The sequence below is a fragment of the Triturus cristatus genome, chromosome 2_2 (genome assembly GCF_964204655.1).
Source record: "Triturus cristatus chromosome 2_2, aTriCri1.1, whole genome shotgun sequence".
NCBI lineage: Eukaryota > Metazoa > Chordata > Amphibia > Caudata > Salamandridae > Triturus > Triturus cristatus.
Genome location: NC_140582.1, coordinates 83,836,369 through 83,846,397, shown reverse-complemented (window position 1 = coordinate 83,846,397; position 10,029 = coordinate 83,836,369). Strand labels below are relative to the sequence as shown.

At 40.4% G+C, this 10,029-nt stretch overlaps 1 pseudogene; it reads right to left on the bottom strand.

Moving 5' to 3' along the window:
• Positions 1-6,270: 6,270 nt before the first annotated feature.
• On the bottom strand, positions 6,271-7,686 carry LOC146861909 (uncharacterized; annotated as a pseudogene).
• Between the last annotated feature and the right edge of the window lie 2,343 nt (positions 7,687-10,029).

The following is a 10,029-nucleotide window of genomic DNA, read 5'->3' as shown; positions in this document are numbered from 1 at the left end:
ATTTTGTGCCTTACTCTTCTCTTCTCATGGTGCCTATCTGTGCAATTTGTGAATGAAAACAGTTGCTCCAGTTGTCTATTTTGTCAGTGTCCTTACTGAATAAAGTTCTTTTGCTATGTGTAAATGGTTTACTGTGCCACATGGTCCATGTGGCATTTTAACATGGTCAATGTTTGGGCTCACTTGCTCTCTTTTTTTCAGGGGTGACAGGGGCTTCAGTTCTTCTTGGCCCAGATACTTGTGGTGGCAATGGTGTCAATTTCGAATGTTTAGCAGTAGTCATTTACTTGATTAGTTCATGTTGGCTCTATTGTACACATGTCAGGTTGGGGGGCACTGCCAGCACAGGGTGGGTTTCTGCACACAGTATTTCAGGCAGGCTGTCCAGGGTCATCATGTGTGTGTTCTTCATATATGTGTGCCCATTGGTGTATGTGTGAGGTCATCTTGTGATGGCCAGTCATCCTAGTCCCATGGCTTACTTTCCATGTGTGCTCTTGGATGGCCAGGTAGTGTGCAGTGTGAAGGGGGTGAGTTTGTGGGGAGTGTTGATGTGTGCATGCCTCTGCAATGTGAACTACACACATGTGTCACCCAGGAGTTGTGTGCCTGTTGTTTTGATAGTTTATACCTGTGGATGTAGTTGTATGCCCATGTGTGAGTTGTATGTTGTGCACTGTGCAGTGTGTTGGTGTATCCTTGCAGTTCTGTCTGACTCCTACTTGTTGTTTTTGTCACTTGTGAGCATGCAGAGGGTGTTACTGGCAATTCAATGTTGTGTTTTGTTGCACATCCCTGTGTCTGGTGGCTGTATGTGGGGTCTGTGCAGACCTGCTGCTCCCCACTGCCATTGTGGTTGTGTTTTCTCATTCCTTGCTGTCCCATGGTGCCTTCTTGCCTCCAGTGTGGCATGTTGTCATGCCATCCCCTATCTGTGCTTCAGCTGCCTACCCATTGTGGGTCTGCACTCCCTCTCTTTGTGTATGGTACACTCCTGCCATGTCCCCTACTGACATGCAGTACACTTCACTTTGGTGTGAGCTGTCCCCTTGGTTTGTATGTGTGTGTGCCTCCCCATGACTTCATTTGTGCCACTGTGCTTTGTGGTGCAGTTCTTTGTCCAGGGTCAATGTGTCACTCAGTGCATTTCCCCAATGGGTCATGTGTGATTTACTGGTGTTGTTTGTCAGTCATGGTTGCTGCTATGCAGTTCAACTGTGTGTGCTGCCCAGTCCTGTGGGAAAGTTGTTTCCACCTTTGTGTCCCAGACTTGTGCATCTATTGTGTGTTGTGTTGGATGTATGTGTGTTGTTTGTGTTATTGCTTCACTTCCTGGGTGTGCTGTTGTCTTTGTGCTGTGCTGTATGGTGTTGTGTGGGTTGCTGTTCTGTCACTGATGTCGGTGTGTGTCTGATATGCTTGGTGTGCACACACAGCTTGCTGTGCTTGCTGTGCTGTGGGTATGTTGCCTTGTGATTGCCTGTTGTGCATCCCCTGATGTCATGCTATGTTTGCTATGTGATTGTTCTGCCTGTGCATCTGTTGTTTGTTTGCTGTGGCTGTGTTGTTCTGTGATGGTGCACTTCTTGTGTGTGTTGTGGAATGTTGTCTGTGCATTTTTCCTTGGTGATGAGGTTGTGCACTCCTGTTGTGTCTGTGCTCCCATTGCCTTTCCCCAGTTTAGCTGCACAGGGCATGTCTGTCTGTTGTTGTTGTGGCTCTGTGTGTGTTTCAGTTGGGTGATGTGTTTGTCTGTTGTATGTGTTTCCACATTTGTGGTGGCATCCCTGTGTGTGTGTGTGTGTGTGTGTGTGTGTGTGATGTTTGTGGCTGAGCCCAGGGTGTGTGGTTGTGTGTGTATTGCCTGTCAAGTATTGGCAGCCTTCAGTGTATTTGGCACTGGTGTTGTGTGCTGCTGGTGTGAGGGGGGTATGTGTGTAGATTCTTACTGGTGTTTGTCAGTCCTGAGGTGTGTGGATGGTTCCTGTGTGTAGTGCTGCTTGTGTACTCCTGTGAAGTAGTTGTATGTATGTGTGGGTGTTCCCAGTTTGAATTCAGGGCCTTCCTTTCAACCTTTCATCCTTGTGCCTATACATGGTTTGCCTTGCTGTCTCCCTGTGTGGTTGCACTGAGCTGTCTGTGGTTTGATTTCACTGACTGTGCCAGCCATGTGTGCTTTGATGGTGTGTGGGTGTTGTTCTCTATGTGTTGATGTGATGTACACATGCTTGTTGTGTCTCCATGGCCTTCCATTTGTGCGCAGCCCACTTTTGTTTCCCTATTTGTTGTGCTCCATTTCTGTTGGCATGTGGGGTGTGTTTGTGTGTGTGTGTCAGTCTGTGATATGTATGTGTGACTGTGCAGGCTGTGTGTCCATTTGGATGTTGATTCCTTGTGTGTGTTCATTTGTTGCTTGTCCTCATTGCTTTATCCCTGAGTGTGGTGTAGTGTGTGTTTCCCTGGCCCTGTGTTACTGTGCTGTGTGTTGTGTGTTCCTGTGCAGCCACTCCTGTATTGTGTGTCTCCATGATTGTTGGTGGTGTGGTTCAGGGTATGTATTGCCCTGGTTTGTTGTTGGGCATGGGGTGCACATGGCATGTGCCTTCATGAGATGTGCTAGTGTGTGGGTGTGGCCCTGTGGTCTTTGTGCCCTGCCCATGTCTGGCACTGGCCCTGCCTTCTGCATTGTGCATGTATTTGCTTGTGTTCGCCGCTGCGGTGACATGACCGGGACATTTCTGCATGGTGGCGGTAGCTGTGTGTCCAGAATGCAGCGGGGTGAATTTGTGGCAGGTGGGTGATGTGTGGGTGCCCTTGTGGATGTGTCCCTATCCCCCCTATGGTGTCTGATGTGGATTTGTGCCCTGTGTCAGGCTGTGGGTTGTGTGTTGTGTTATTGCGTACCTGCGGCGGCGTCCGCGGCGGTCCATGAGTTCCTGGTGATGTAGCAGGTACAGCACCGGAAAGACGTGTAGAGCTGGGTCCATTGCGGTCGTGTCTGGGTGGTGTGGACCGGGACTCTGGTTTCGCGCTCCGCTGTCGAGTTTCCGCCGTTTCTGGTTGGGCGTTGTCTCCGCTGCGGTGCGTCTTCTTGCTTGAGCCATCCTAATTTGTGGACCGGGGCGGACGTCATTCCGTACGGCGGAGGGTCTCCATTGGTTCCCACCACCGCAGTGGCAGGCGCACTTTCATGGCGGTGCTCGTCACACCGCGGCGGTCGGGAATTGGCCTATGTTTGACCATACTAATATGGCGGACGTGATGTTCGCTGCTAGCAGGCGGAAAATTGCATTTTTCCGCACAGCCAGTGTGGCGGTGGTCCCACCGCCCTAAATCCTAATGGACCCCTGTGTATCCCCCAAAATTACTGCGGTATACTAAAGTACAATAAATAACCAAGTGTTTTGTCACTTAGAACTTTAACAGTACTTAACCAATTTTACAGGTAACACCAAAAACCTATATTCCTGTCATAACGTATATTCCTGCCTAATTTCATCTACGTCCGTTCAGGCTCTTTCACATTATGTCTCTTTGGACTATACTTTACTACACCACATGTCACTCCACTCTATGCCACTATGCTCTATTCCACTCCTCTTTACCCTAATCTACTCAATTCTATGCGACTCTCTGACACTATACTCTATGCCACTCTAGTATATGCCACTCCACACTATGCCACTTCATTCCATGCCACTTTACTCAACACTATTCCATTTTACACCGCTCGACTCTATGCCACTCTATGCCACTCCACTCTGTGCTACTGCACTTCATGCCACTACACTGTAACTGTAACTCACATCTTTTCAATGCACTGCTTATACCCTTTCTTTTTTTTGTAACAACGACCTTGTGACTTGCCAATAGATGGCACTATTGTAATAACAATGACAAGCCTTTCCAGACTGGGTCTCACTCCTGGCAGATGAGGCTTTTGTTGAAGGTTTTCAGGTAGGCCATTTAAATGTATTATGGAATTTGTAACCTTAAAACTTACTTTTAGGGTTTGGATCCAGGAAATAGATGGTAATGGATGGGTAATATATTTATATAAAAAATACTTACCTCTAGGGACGGGATGTAGGGATGATAGGGGTAATGGGTGGGGAAGTAATTTAATGCCCAGGTAACAATTGTATTGCCTATGTATTATATATATTATTTTTGTATATAAAGATTTTAATTTTTTTAATTTATTAAAGGGATGTATTTTATTACCCTATATACTTACCTCTAGCGACAGGATGTAGGGAATCAAGGGGTAATGGGTGGGAAAGTAATTTAATACCCAGGTATGTTTTTTAATTGTTTAGATTGTCAGAATTAAATTGTTTAAAAAAAAGAAGAAAAAAAAGAAAAATTATAAAATGGTTTGAGAAATGTGTTTTATATCAAATATACTTCCCTCCAGGGATGGGATATAGGGATAATAGGGCTAATTGGTGGGGAAGTAATTTAATACCCAGGTAACATTTTCATTGCCCATGTATTAAATGGTCATTTTTTAGATTCATTATATATATTTAATTTGTATATATAGATTTAAATTTTTAATTTAATAAAGGGATGTATTTTACTAGCCTATATATTTACCTCTAGGGGCGGGATGTAAGGAATCAAGAGGTAATGGGTGGGGAAGTATTTTAATACCAAGGTATGTTTTTTAATTCAATAGATTGTCAGATTTAAAATGTGGTTTTTTTTTAATGAATTTTTAAATATTCTAAATTGGTTTTAGAAATGTGTTTTATATTGAAAATACTTACTTCTAGGGATGGATGTAGGGATGATAGGGGTAATGGTTTGGGAAGTAATTTAATACCCAGGTAACATTTATATTGCCTATGTATTAAATTATTTTTTAGATTAATTATATATATATATTATTTTGTATATATAGATTTAATTTTTTTAAATTTATTAAAGGGATGTATTTTATTATCCTATATACTTACCTCCAGGGACGGGATGTAGGGAATCAAGGGGTAATGGGTGGGGAAGTAGTTTAATACCCAGGTATGTTTTTTAAATGATTAGATTGTTATAATATAAAAAAATCAATTCATTTATTAATATTTAAAAATGGATTTAGAAATGTGTTTTATATCAAAAATACTTACCTCTAGGGATGGGATGTAGGGATGTTAGGGGTAACGGGTGGGGAAGTAATTTAATACCCAGGTAACATTTACATTACCTGTGTATTAAATTATTAATTTACAGATTTATTTTAGAATATTTTTAATTATAGTAAATTAATTTTAAAATTAATAAAGGCATATGTTAAAATAACTTAAATACCCATGTATCCTTTTTTATTCTTTGGGGGATATTTTTTTTTTAAATAATAAAGAATTATTACACTTATTTGATTTAAAAAATAATTAAAAAATATCATAAACCTTTAATATTGATAAACAATTTACATTGCTTCAATATATTTAAACATTAAATATTTATATTTATTTTGAAAAATAATAAATTCAGTGTTTTATAATTAATTTCAAACTTATGTAAAATATTTTAATTCAATATTGTTGCTCTAACAAATTTTAAAGATATTTTTTTATTGCATATAAATATTTTCCCACGCTTTCCAATAACTTTCAATAGGAATGTTTGTCCATCTTCTATTTCTGTTGAATCTGCTGACGTATGCGGTAGAACGTCTTCCTCTGTTTTCTGTAGTGCCTTCCAGTGAAGACAAGAAGACGGAGGTTTCGCAGACAGGTAAGTTTTTAAAACTCTTTACATATTTAAAAACATGGTGGATACCTCTCAAGTAAAGTCAGAACTTAGGGATGTGTTTAAGATTGAATCGGGTTCACTCTTCAAGTTACGATGAGTTACCCCGATTTTCTTCACAGATGCATGTCTCTTTATGCATTTCCTCCATGCAGATGGCTTATTTTTTTTAAATATAACTTATGGAAAAATAGTTGGTGACTGTTTTTTTTTTTTTTTTAAATGGAACTTCAGTCACGGTATGGATTGAGTCTAATGTAGTTGCCTCTTTTTCAAATTTCCCTGTTTTGTGGATTTAAAAAAAAAGATTTTCTGGGGAGTTTTAAAAAAAATTGATTTTTGAAAAGAGTGTGGTGACAAGAGTTGGTGACTCATGGTGACTCGTGGAATATTTAGAAGTCCCATTGAGTTGAAAAAATAAAGGCATCTTAAGGTAGGAACCCCAACTTTCCTTTTTTTTTGTGAAAAATATTTTCAAAAATTACAATTGAAGTAATTTGTTAATGATGTTAGTATTTTTCAGTAATGTAATATGTACGCAATACTGTCAAGGTAGTCAGAAGCCACCATCAACGTAAATTGTTGAAGCTTTGCCAAAAGTCTCTTGGACATTACTTAACTTTTTTTAGAAATCCGTGGATTTAGACCACCTGACAGTGATTGCGCCAGTCTCATTTTCTGGAAACTTTGCTCTTTTTTCAAAATTTCCAGAAAATGATAAGGATTAGGATGATGTTTAGCTACAGGTTTATTGAAAGAATTGTGCCATCCCTCAATGGCATTGTTTGTTTTTGCACCACCCTCTATGCAGGTTGTATAGCATTTCCACCATTCTATAGGATACTTAGGTTTCCTCCTGCGACCCGACCTGCTTAGACGACCAATCCATGTATCCCCAAAGTAATTTAGAATAGGTGCCAATTTTTCTTCATTTTGTGTAAAAAAATCAGATTCTGTAATTGCAGTGTAGTACTCATCTACACCCTCAGGCGGTACAAAACACAATGCAGTTAGTTTTCTTAATTTAAATTGAAGTTTGCTACTTGCTAAATAGTCTTCAACCAAGGATGATTTCTGAATTTTACGCCAATAAGCCTGCGAAAAGTGAAAGAAACATCCTTGGATTTGTGTTTCAGGGTATAATTTTGCAATAGTACTAATTATTGCCAATTCAAAATCAATGATTACTTTTCCAGAACTTTTATTCATGGTTTTGCTTTTTATTACTGATAAAAATTCAGTGTATGTTGAAGATTGTTTGTCAGGCAGCAACGCATACACTAAAGGGACTGTTGTGTTATTTTTATTAGCATGAACAGTGTAAATTTGTGAAAATGGATGGGGTGTTGATTTGAAAGTGCCATCCATCATCCAAATTGGACTGTTCTCTAAGGTTATAAGGTTATGATTAGTGATAAAAATTAAAATTCTTTCAAGAAAGTTTCCATTATCATACAAAAGACATTTTTCATTAGAGAAAGTTAGTGATAAATGATTAGGGATGTTAATGTCTTCGAAGTTGCGGGGTGTTATGTGGTGGGGATTACTTGTCACTATTTCTCTTTGCACCATCCGCCTAAGGTTGGAGATGGAGGGCATACTAGCTGCAACATGTGAAGGTATGTTTTGAGCCACTTCCTTTAGAATTGTACCACAGTTTTCATTGGAGGTGTGCGCTAGAAGTTTAATTTGTTGGACATTTTCCCGTACTTCTATTTCCAATGCAGAGGCAGAGAGATTATGGTGTGTTGTCCTAACAACGGTTTCTTACAGAGTAACCGCTCTGCCTGTGCAATGGGACGAGAAATATTGCACACACCTCCAATGACTTCTGGGTTCTACAGATTTATCTTTACAATAGAAGTACCCACCATATTTTAGTAGGTTATTCACAGTCCAAGATTTTACATACGTTGCTTGTTTGTAAGTTGACATTGTTGCTTAAACTGTTTAAAAAAATAAAAAAAATATTTGTGCATGTTTCTTTTTGATTTCTCATTACTAATTGCTGAGAGGTAAGTACTCTTAAAAGTTTTGGAATATACATTTTGATCCATGTCAATGTTATGCACCTGCATGTTTGGTAATTACTCTCTGCTTTTAGAAGGAGAAACAGCCTTTACAACAAGCTTTTTTCCTCGTTGTGCCTTTAGCACTCATTTTTTATCACACGTTTTTACCTTGAACATGATTTAACAACGCATTCCTTTACCATGCATTTAAGGGAAGATGGGGGGTCTCCCCCCACAAATACATTGTTTTTATATATAAAAACATTGTGTGGTAAAGGCATGCGTTGTAAAAGCATGTTCGACGTAAAAACATGCGTGGTAAAAATGGCATGGTAAAGGCATACAATGTCTTTATCTGCATTGTATGTGCTTGTTGTAAATTTGATCCCAGTCACTGTTATGCACCTGCTTGTTTGGTAATTACTCTCTGCTTCTGGAATGGGAAACAGCTTTCTCAACAAGGTTTTTATCTCATTGTGCTTTTACCACGCATGTTTTTTACCTCAAACATTCCTTTACAACGCATGCTTTTACCATGTATTTGAGGGAAAATGGGGTTGTGGGGGTCTCCCCCCACAAATAAATTTTTTTATATAAAAAAACAATGCGTGGTAATGGTATGCGTTGTAAAAGCATGTTGGAACTAAAAACATGCACTTAAAAAAGGGCGTGGTAAAGACATACAATGTCTTTATCTGCGTTGTATATGCTTGTTGTACATTTGAACATAGTCACTGTTATGCTTCAGCTTGTTTGGTAATTACTCTCTGCTTCTGGAATGGGAAAAAGCTTTCACAACGAGGTTTTTATCTTGTTGTGCTTTTACCACGCATTTTTTAACACGCATGTTTTTTACCTCAAACATGCCTTTACAATGCATGCTTTTACCACGTAATTAAGGTAAGATGGGGGTCTCCCCCCACAAATACATTGTTTTTATATAAAAAGATAATGCGTGGTAATGGTATGTGTTGTAAAAGCATGTTCAGAACATGCACGGAAAAAAAGTGTGCTAATGGCATACAATGTTTTTAAAAGTCGGCTCTTCCTTATTCGTCATCAAGTATTCTTTGATAACTGTGGGAGTCATTAGCATGGGGGTCGGATCGCACATGCCTGACCGGCGGTGGCGATCCACCCGCCAGAACACCCCGCCGGACGGCCTGTTACCCCCTGCCACATTAGCATGGCGGGGGTTACCGCGGCGGATGGAAAGACCGTCCGCCGCTTTTCCGCCAGTAGGCAATCGTCACGCTTGCCTACTGGGTGGAAAAGGCCCACAATATGCAAGGCACCGCCATCCATATTATGATGTTGGCGGTGTCATGCCTTTTCATGGCAGAGACTCCGCCATGGAAAGGCATGCGGGAATCAGTTTGGGGGCCCATTGTGGGCCCCCGGGGGGGCTGTACTTGGGGGGTACTCATGGTACCCCCCTACATTGGCATACACAAGGTGGTAGGCACCGCGCGGTGCCTGTCACATTGTGAATGCCAATGCACAACATGCATTTACAACATTGTGGCGGGTACGGCTCACAGCACCACCCACCACAATGTTGCATATGTGGGATGCGACCGCCATGGTGGCGGTCGCATCCTAATTGGTGGTGCCGGACAGCCGCACCACTGGCAGCCGGTCCCAGCACCGCTAGGTTGGCATCCTAATGGACCCCTGTGTTTTTATTATTTAAGAGGTTTGCAGCTACTTACTGTGTATAGTTGCTGTACTTTTTGCGGATTAGTATAGGCTGCTTTCTTTTTTTGATTTCCGAAACAAGGATATGAAGGATATTATAGGATTAGATTTCTGTAAATAGAAACGAAACGGTACAATAAGTGATTTTTTCACAGCTAATCTGTGTTAATTTCCTGGAGGAGTTGCATTATTATTTTGGATCTTAGGCACTGTCTAGCATCTTCTCTCAGGGAAATTGTATGTTGAGATGTATTTTAGACTTGCTGTCTAGTTATTGGTTGGAAATTGTTTTCTGGTTTGATTTGATGAGGGGATAGTACTCAGTGGATTTTAATTGTAAAATTGGACTTCACCGACTGTTCAGCTCCTGCCTTTTGTTAAGTACTCACTTGTTATATCTAAAGAGAAATTGACTTCAATTTAACATGAACTTACCGTGCATATATTTATCTCTTGGTATGAAGTTGTGCACTCTCCTTGATGCTTGTATTTTCAAAGTATTGTTCAATTGTGGAAGATTTCTGTAATTAGAAAATTATTTTTACAAATTTTGAATACTCACCATCTT